The following is a 10,376-nucleotide window of genomic DNA, read 5'->3' on the forward strand; positions in this document are numbered from 1 at the left end:
GCTTGGTAAGCTAATTAAAAAAAAAAAAAAAAAAAAAAAAAAAAAAAAAAGAAAGAAAGAAAAAGAAAAAGAAAAAAGAAAAAAAAAAAGAAAGAGGCTGGAGAGATGGTTTACTTACTGTTCTTGCAGAGGGCATGAGCTTGGTTCCCCTGAACCACATTGGGTGGCTTAAAACCACCTGTAACTCCAGCTCTAGGGGAACTGACAGCCCTTTTTTGGCCTTTACAAGGGGCTGCTTTCACATTCACAATCTCTCTCTCTCTCCCTCTCTCTCTCTCTCTCTCTCTCTCTCTCTCTCTCTCACACACACACACACACACACACACACACTTAAAAGTTAAATAAAATCGCAGGGTGTGGTGGCACATGACTTTGATCCCAGCACTCAGGAGGCAGAGGCAAGGGGATTCTTTGAGTTCCAAGGGTGACATAGTAAGACCCAGTCGCAAAAGGACAAAACAAAACAGGCAGAAAGTTAAAAAAAGGAGTTTGCATGGGTAGATGAAATTGCTCCTAGAAACTATAGGTTATTAAAAGAATATCCCAGTGCTAGAGATAGGCTAGCCTGCTACAAGGTTTCCTAGAAACTATAGGTTATTAAAAGAATATCCCAGTGCTAGAGATAGGCTAGCCTGCTACAAGGTTTAGTCGGGGAAGTCCTCCAAACAATACAGTCATCTGCCATTGCTATCGATTAGCACCAACCTGGGTGGTAAGAGTCTGTCAACGATACCACATACCATATTCAGTTCGAAGGCAAAGAACTCAAGTTGGAACTGGTCTAGAAGCTCCCCTCTTGTTAGTTCTCACAGTGCTGGAAAAGACACACTGCTGAAGAGTTTTCAGCATAATCTGACCCAGCTGTGGACCCTACTAACTGGCCAGCCAACATATACCTCCTGGCGCAATACTGGCACACCTGTTATATGGGTAACCAGCCACTTTAAAATTGGCTCTGTGGTCTGCACCACAGGAGGAAATTCATTTCTTGTACTGTAAACCTGGTCAAAAGTCCATGGCTGGGTCATGGGTCCTGCAGTCTCACTAAATGGGCATAATCTGCTTCTACAATCTCCTCATGAATAAGCACTTTATACCCATATGTTAGTGTTGTTGTGAGCTTTGGTCAGAGAAGAATCTTCTTGCAGTGGGCAGTGGTAACTGTGGAGACTTATAACTGACCAAAGTAATGAGAGTAAGTGACTCTTTAATGCTCACTCGTAACTAGATCTGCATTATCTTTCCTGCATAGTGTATAAACTGGCATCATCCTTTCCATAGCACGGGCAACATTCTATAAGAAGTTCCAGAAAGAATGGATGCTTGTATCAGAAACATCAGAAGATGGACAAGGAGTGACATGGGATGCTGACTTCTGGACATGTTGTGGCTGCTGCATTCTTGAACTCAGAGCGTCTTTACTCAAGGCTTACATGTTCGATGGGACTACTTGGGAAGGATTAGGAGGTGTGGTCTTGTTGGAGGAGGTATGCCTCTGGGGGTGGGATTTGAGGTTTCAAAAGCCTACACCATTTCCAGTTAGCTCTCTTACTCTCCCTAGTGCTTGTGGATGAGATGTAAGGTCTCGGCTCCTGTAGCAGTGCCATGCTTGTCTGTCTGTCACCATGCTCCCTTCGCCATAAGAATCATGAACTCTAATCCTCTGGAACTGTAAACCCAATAAACATTTTCTCTTACCCGTTGCCTTGGTTGTGGTGAATAGAAAAGTAACCAAGACAGCACCCGTGATTTCCTGCACAAGGTCTGCCTAATATTAGGCTTGTCATCACCCTGTCACCGAGAGGGAAAGGGCTCACGAGGCATCGCCAATCCCTGAGGATCTATATGTAGCTTATGATTAGTGGAGGGGGAGAGACATTTTCTTCCATGTTGTTTCCAGTGGTAAGGTGCCTGTGCTAAGGTAAACAACCTCTCACTTGTATTCTTATAAGCAAGCGATCCTAATGAAACTCACTGGCTCATTAAAAAATGACTCGTGAAATACATGAAAAGTAGAACAGGGAATAGTTGAGAAGAGGATGGAGCACAGCGGGGTTGGAGGGGATGAGAGAGAGAGAGAGAGAGAGAGAGAGAGAGAGAGAGAGAGAGAAGATGACCATGGTTGAATACATTATGTATATATATGAAAACACAATGAAACCCAGTACTGTGTGTAATGAATAGATGCCATTACAGTAGTTTTAAGAGAGAGAATGATACCCCAAGAAAGGATTCCATAGGTAAATGTGTTATAAAGAACACTGATGTTGGTTGTTCACAGTAATAAATGACTACTGAGGGCAGTCACGTAGGAGGCAGGATCTGAGTCCTTAGCTAACACCCGTGACAATCCCACTAGTGAGTGTTAGGGTGCCGAGCTGTAGGAGGGGACCCACTCCATGCTTGAAGCTCTGAGGCTGGAGGGACCAGAGCTAAGGGAGAGGCCAAGGCAGGCAATGCACTCTGCCAAGTGGAGGAGACTCAGCAGAGTACCCAGAAACCCCTGGGAGGGGAAGGAGGAAGAGGATGCACGGAGAAGTGTTCAGAGTCTGCCAGAGAGTGTTTCTAGGGCAGAAGGGGGCAGCCCAGAGCCTAGAGCCTTTACCACCTCGAGCTGGCTAAGGGGTGAGGAAATGGCTTTCCACTTCCCTGCCCTGGGATTTAAGACTGGGAGGGGCTGAGGGGAGACGGGAAGAGAGAAATAAGTTGGGGCAATCACAGATGAAGCCTTACAGTTGTCTGAAGACCCGCAAGGGTGGGGTAGAGGGGAGGGGGGATCTTGAAGAGAAAACAGCTGAAGGAGGGTGATAATGAAAACCCCTCTTCTGGGTGGGTTGAGGAATGGGCTGATCTCCAAGAAAGAGATTACAGTCGTCCGTCTGTTTTGTCTCTGGTTCAAGCTCTCATCTCTGATCCATGTTATAGGCTTCTGAGGATTAGATGAGAAGACACACAATTTGATGCTAGCACAGTGCCTGGCACACCTAGTAGTTGCTAATTATTCTATGTTACTATATATAATTATATATTATATTATTATAAATATAATTATTATGTATTTTGTTACTGCAAAGTTATGGTGAACTCACCCAGAACCTCAAAGCCAAGGAATACATCACTTACACGTTCTTTCCTCTTGGTATCTTATATTTAACATTGAAAGTAAGAGTTCTTTGTACAAAAAGAAGTACCATTTGACATGTTTGAAAGATAGGTCTGGTAACGTGCTCAAAGACACATTCTTTTTATCTCCCATGTACATACAAACAGCGTACATTTCAATTAAGGCTTACAAGAGCCAAGCTGCCTTTCTGTGGGGCTTGGCTTTGATTTATTACCCACATCTGTGTAGAAGGATTAAGAACAGGACGCTCTCTGATAAGTGACTGAACTACGTTTCCCCCACTTAGCTAAGAAACCTCCTGTAGTCTGAAGCTGAGATAATGCCGTGTTTTAAAGAGGAGTTCTCTTCTATGGGCCAATTTGATTTTAAGCAGCAACACATCTTAGAGGAGACTCTTCCCTTGGAGGAGTCCGACCTGGCTCTTTTGGTAGAACTCCGTAGAAAAAATGAAAGCCAAAGGGAGGAGAGAAGGTAGGGTGGTGAGTGAGGGGGCAGGGAAGAGGAGAGAGGAGGAGGAGGAAGGGAGGAAGAGGAGGAAGAGGAGGAGGAGGAGGAAGGGAGGAGGAGGAGGAAGAGGAGGAGGAGGAGGAAGGGAGGAAGAGGAGGAGGAAGGGAGGAAGAGGAAGGGAGGAAGAGGAGGAAGAGGAGGAGGAAGGGAGGAAGAGGAGGAGGAGGAGGAGGAGGAAGAGGAGGAGGAGGGGGGAGGATTATGTCATGTAAAGTCCCCCCCACACACAATCAGCCCTTTTCACTTTTACAGAGATGTGAGCATATTTAAGGACACATATGGCACTTATTGGAGAGGTTGCCTATGGATCAGTGTGGAGAAGGACAGATAGAACAGTGGAGGGCTTTGCACAGCTACTGATTGTGCTATGAGATAGAGGAATGACTTTTAAGAAAAGAAAGGCATTGCTTGTTTCTTTTTATTAAAAAATTTCAATTAAATGTCTTTATTGATATTGTGTGTGTGTGGGGGGAGTGTAGGAATATGGAGGTCAGAGGACAACTTGTGGAAGTCATTTTGTGGGCTTTTGGGGATCTAAATCAGGTGGCCAGTCTTGGCAGAAAGTGCCTTTATCCGCTAGCCCCTGATTCTTTATGTTTCTGTAAAATCAGTCTGGCACAAAAGCAGACAATTACTGAGCACAACAGCCCCATGCAACCACAGGTTTGGAGGAACTTTTTAGGGAAGTCTAAGGAGGCTTCCTGAGGGATCAGGGGCTGTGGTTCAGTCAAATGTCAGAACTAGATCCCTGACTGTAGCAGAGCCTAGGGACGTGTGTGTGTGTGTGTGTGTGTGTGTGTGTGTGTGTGTGTGTGTACGATCACAGAAACAGTGTTCACCAGAGATGGGTCCCGAGGCTGATTCCCCTTGAGCTTTGTTTGAGGGCTACACTCCAGGTTACTTTTATAATTAATATTTCTGGAAAGTCCCCAGATGGTTCTAGCATACTGCCAAGTCAGAGCTGACTCCTCTGGACTAGGACTTGATAAATCTGTGCAAATGAATCAACTGGATCTTGTTTAAATGCATTGTCAGGGCTGGAGTTAAGCTCACCAGTTAAGTGCACTGGCTCTTCTTCCAGAGGGCCTTGGCTTGGTTCCCAGCAACCACATGGTGACTCTCAGCTATGTGTAACTCTCGTTCCAGAGGATCTGACACCTTCTTCTGGTCTCTGAGAGCATTACACACATGTGCAGACATACATGCACAAATACAAACAAGTAAATAAAACAAAAAATGCAAAAGCAGATAGAGTGGGCCTATGTGGGCCTGGGTGGCTCTCTCTCTCTGTGTGTGTGCATGTGTTTGTGTGTGTATGTATGTTTAACACACTTCTAGAATCTGCTACTGCCCTTGGGCATTTGGAGACACTGGCAGGTGGCAAACTGGATCTCAGGGGTCAGTAGTCCTGTTTTTCTGGCTGCCTTTTCTTTTCTTCTTTCTCTCTTTCTCTCTTTCTTTCTTTCTTTCTTTCTTTCTTTCTTTCTTTCTTTCTTTCTTTCTTTCTTTCTTTCTTTCTTCCTTCCTTCCTTCCTTCCTTCCTTCCTTCCTTCCTTTCTTTTAATTATATTTTTTATTAGATATCTTCTTTATTTACAATGAGGAAATGTTATCCTCTTTCCTCATTTCCCCTTTGAAACCCCCCATCCCATCGCCCCCCCTCCACCCCACCCCCGCTCACTAACCCACCAATTCCATCTTCTCTGTCCAGGCATTCCCCTACACTGGGACATCATCGATCCTTTACAGGACCAAGGGCCTCTCCTCTCATTGATGTCCCACAAGGTCATCCTCTGCTACTTATGTGGCTGGATCCATGAGTCCCTTCTTGTGCACTCTTTGGTTGATGGTTTAGTCCCTAAGAGATCTGGGGGTCTGGTTGGTTCATATTGTTCTGCCTATGGAGCTGAAAACCCCTTCAGCTCCTTGGGTACTTTCTCTAGCTCCTCCATTGGGGATCCTGTGCTCAGTCCAATGGATGGCTGTGAGCATCCACTTCGGTATTTGTCAGGCACTGGCAGAGCCTCTCAGGAGACAGCTTTATCAGGCTCCTGTCAGCAAGCTCTTGTTGGCATCCACAGTAGTGTCTGGGTTTGGTAACTGTATATGGGATGGATCCCGAGGTGGGACAGTCACTGGATGGCATTTCCTTCAGTTTCTGCTCCACACTTTGTCTCTGTATTTCCTCCCATGGGTATTTTGATCCCTCTTCTAAGAAGGACAGAAGTATCCACACTTTGGTCTTCCTTCTTCTTGAGCTTCATGTGGTCTATGAATTGTATCTGTAAATTTTGATTTTGAGAAGGGGTGTGCTATGGTTTGGGTAAGTGTCTCTGCAGTCCCTTGGGTTAAAGGCTTGAGTATAGGCACTAACCTTAGGGAGGAATTGGTAGGCGGAGGCTAGCTCAGTGAGGGTAAGTTCTAGAAGGGGACCAGGGACCTTCCCCTTTCCTCTGTTTCTTAGTTTTCCACCATGAGGTGGACAGGCCTTCTCTGCCACATGCTCCCACCATGACAGGCTGGCTTACCACTAGACCAAAGCAATAAGGCCAAGAGAACATGGGTAAAACTTCTAGCCCTCTGAATCAAAATAAGCATTCTGTCATGTTGGTTACCTTAGACAACTAGTGATGTTTGAAGAGCTGACAGACACAGGCTGTCTGGTAGACGCAGGTGGGAAGGGTGTAGGGCCACTGGCAGTGTAGCTAGGCTCTGAATCCCAAGGCCACTATTCATGACACAAAATGAACAATAAAACGTATTGGAATTTAGCAGGAATGCACGTTCTTCTCTTTGATTTGAGTTATGAAAAAAGCTCCTCCAAGGCAAATTGAAGCCAGAGTCAGCCGCAGTTGCATTTCAACAAGGATCCCATTAAAGGAAGGACTTAAACTTCCACCTTTCTTATAGCAAAGGACTAAGATTTCTGTTGTTAACTGTGGGGTCCAGGAGTTGAAAGGCGATAGTGACTGAACCTTCTCCACTTTGGCTGGCTTAGAGGCAGGGCCTGGGACGGACAGGTGGCTTAAAGGAACCGCTCCTGGGCAAGGCTGCCATCTGCAGAGAGGGTGGAGATCTGTTTTATGTTAACCTTAAAGGGGAGGGGGAGGGGGAGGGGGAGGGGGGGAGGGGGAGGGGGGAGGGGGGAGGGGGATGGGGGGAGGGAGAGCAAAGAGAAGATGGGGAGACCAGAGGTCAGTGCTGCTCCCTGTGGGAAAGGTTCTGCAGTAAAGTCATGTGTGCCTTTAAGGGCAAAGTTTCTTTGTAATATGTCCCTTTTAATCAGAAGACTCTGAAAAATAAACTAGTTATGAATCAAAAGAGGCAACTCCTAAAGTCTGGGCTTGTTTTGAGTTTTGTGGGGTGCCTTGATTGCAAAGAAGCAGTGCTTCATTTCTTGCTCCAGATATAAGGCAGGATTCCCTTGGCTATCATTTCAGATGTCAGGAACGTTGAATGGAAAAAACAAACAAACAAACAAACAAACTTTTCTCTACACAGGGTTTCTCCCCATTGTTTAGTAGAGAATGATCTAATATTTCCTCCTTAATATATCTTAGAATCCGTGTTTCTCTCAAGTGATGACAAGCCAATCATACAGCCTTCCTGTCACTGTTGTCACACTTTCTGCAGATCTTCGCTGACACGCGTCTGTTGCATTTCATGGCTTCTCCTTTAGGTGGCGCTGTTTGACCATTTTCTCCACTGGCGCCTCAGTACTGGGGACCACATTCAGAAGAGGAGATTGACCCGCTGTTGATAGAACCCCACTTTCTCTTTCACAGGATGCTCTCTTTGCACGGAGTACAGCCAGCCGGTGCTCTTTCTGCATTGCAAACCCGAGACATCTCTCTGTTGCAATAAAAATAAAGACTTCTGAATAACGTACTCCTGCCTGCTCCGTCGTTGCTCTGTCTAAGTCGCCAGGCAGCGGTGGCAGCATTTAAAAACATAAGTGGATGGTAAAGTGGGATGGGGTGGGGTGGTGCGAGGAGATCGGCAAGTCACAGAATGTGGACTGATCGTTGCCATATAAAATAAGCTGGAAGAAGTTGCCTGACACCATATGCAGGAAAACAGAAAAAGGAGAATTTGCCGTGGGGAGTTATCGGGAGAGGTCATTGTGGGCTGTTCCATGCACAATAACCATAGACTGCTTTTAAATGTGTGTGTGTGTGTGTGTGTGTGTGTGTGTGTGTGTGTGTGTGCATGCACAGTTCCATGCAGTTGTTCATATTTTCTTTTACAGTCAGAAAGTTGATTTATCTTCTCTTCTTATGGACTTCCTCCTAAAGTTGGAAGCCCCTTGAAAGCCCCCCTGCCCCGTTTGTTTATTTATTTATTTATTTGCTTACTATTAACAACCATCGTTTGATTCTAGAGTATTAAAGGACAGTTGAACTTCGGGACTCTGGCTCTGGGTGGGGTTGGCAATGGAAGTACAGCATTTCTCAGGAGCTCACTGCTTGGGGACTTCACTCTTGACATTGTGATTCCAACACCTGGTGGCAGGTGTGGGCTGTTGTAGCCCTTGGGAAGCTAAACCAGAATTGATAGCCTAAGCTATAGTGACACCCAGTCTCAAACAGGACAACACAAAACTGACCCAAGTGTTAGTTTTTTTAATTTTTGCACTGTTTATTTCAAAGCAGTAGGCAACTTTGGGCTTGTTGTCATTGTCTTTCATAGACGATCAAGCTAAGGGGACAATGTAACTGACAAACTTGCTTCACCCACCCCTGGTGCCAGCGGCCAGCATCCCATGGCACTAGTAATGGGGTTGTACTGATTTGGCACCTACTGAGAGCATATTTGACCCATTATCTTTTCAGAATTAAGATGCACTAGCTCTTGTGTGGAATGATCTGGAAGGGACCCGGTGTACTCAGTTTCCTTCCAACACACGTTTGGTGAGATGAATTAGCCATTTATATCAGGAGATTCAGCAATAGGGTCCGATTTTTTTTTAAGCCCAGAGAAGAGGAAGATATTTGCAGCTGTTTCAGAGAACGATAAATCAGAGGCTGGTGGAACATTGCTCTCCCTGAAGGCTTCCATTCCTTCCTCAGCAAGCAATCTGTGGGTTGCACACTGAACTGAGGGAGCATGAAGATGCTTGCTTCCGGGAAGACCTGGTGCCTCAGATGTTAGCCATTAGGGCCCAGATGTGAGATTTTTCAAGTTAAACTGAAGCAGCTCTGGTAGGAAGGCCTCTGTCTGATTATCCGTGCCTTCTGTCTCTGGATAGTCATCTCAGGAAAGCCAGATTTCGGCAGAAAAGTTGTTGTTGTTGAACATCGTGCAGCTGAAATCCTTTGGGAATAATAGAAAACATGGGGTAGGACTGGGTACATCGTGCACTTCAACACAATGTAGAGGCCACGGGCTTCCTAATAATAAGCCAAGACAAACAAAAATCCTCACGTGTGTTGAAAATATTACCTTCTCTTGTTAGATAGAGAGCTGAGCCCAGCCACATATCCTCTCCACATATCCTCTCCACATATCCTCTCCACATATCCTCTCCACATATCCTCTCCACATATCCTCTCCACATATCCTCTCCACATATCCTCTCCACATATCCTCTCCACATATCCTCTCCACATATCCTCTCCACATATCCTCTCCAGTGGTGACAGATTTTTCTGGTTATGTATATAATATCAAAGTCATTAGTCTTACCTTTGGCTCAGGAACAGATATCGCTAATCATCAGCGCTTTCCAAGGTAAGGCCTCACTATCCTGGAGGCTTCCCCTCCACCCTGTCATTTTTTCTCCCCTCCTTTGAGTATAAATATCCCGTTGGCTCTCCAGACGGGCTCCAGGGAATGACACAGCATGTTTAGACATAGGTATGGTTTGGCTTGTAATTCCTGTGTGAACTATATGCAAGTTTTCACTCCTCTGGATTCCCCTGGCCTCTGGGATGGTCATATCCAACAGTTGAGTCCCATTACAGTAACCTGTAATGTTACTGAATTATTTAGTCAGTGGTGGTGGTGGTGGTGGTGGTGGTGGTGTGTGTGTGTGTGTAGAATGTCTAGAATTTCCTCTGTGTTTTCTGTATGGAACAAAATCATGCCACCCCTGGTTCTGGAGAGAAGGAGGCTCTGAGAGCACTGGCTGCTCTTCTAGAGAACTGCAGCTCAGTTCCCAGCATCCACTTTGTGGTTCACAACCCTCTTTAAGGATAGTCCTAGAGGGATCTGATGCCTTCTTCTGGCTTCCTAGGGCACTGCACGAATGTGGTGCACAGGCATACATGTATGCAAATAAACACCCATAAAACGGCCATACCATCAGCAGGGACAGCCATCCCATCCCATCATCTCCCCCCCAACCCCCCTCAAGCAGACAGTTAGTTTCTGTGCTGCATCCTCCTGCAGTAGCCCGGGGCTCCCTCTCCCTCTCCTAGCGTTAGAATGGCATGACGTCCATGGTGAGGACGTTCTGAGGAGACATTCTCCCTGCCTCTGTGTCTCCAAAACCCAACACTCCTGCTGATAAGAACTCCAGGTGCCTGTCCATGAGACCTTAGAGAAATAACAAGCTCAAGGGAGACCATGGGAAGAAGGTAAGCAGAGGTCAGGTCACAGACAGTTACGACTGGCCATAAAATTAGTCCTTGAACAGACACCCATTAACCCCGCTCCCGCTTCAGTACTATTCCACCCTCTACTCCCCTTCTCTGTAAATATTCACACTATTTCTAACTGTACTGTATATAAACCCAATGTTTT

The sequence above is a fragment of the Mus caroli genome, unplaced genomic scaffold, assembly GCF_978045245.1.
Source record: "Mus caroli unplaced genomic scaffold, Mus_caroli_1 scaffold_20, whole genome shotgun sequence".
Classification (NCBI taxonomy): domain Eukaryota; kingdom Metazoa; phylum Chordata; class Mammalia; order Rodentia; family Muridae; genus Mus; species Mus caroli.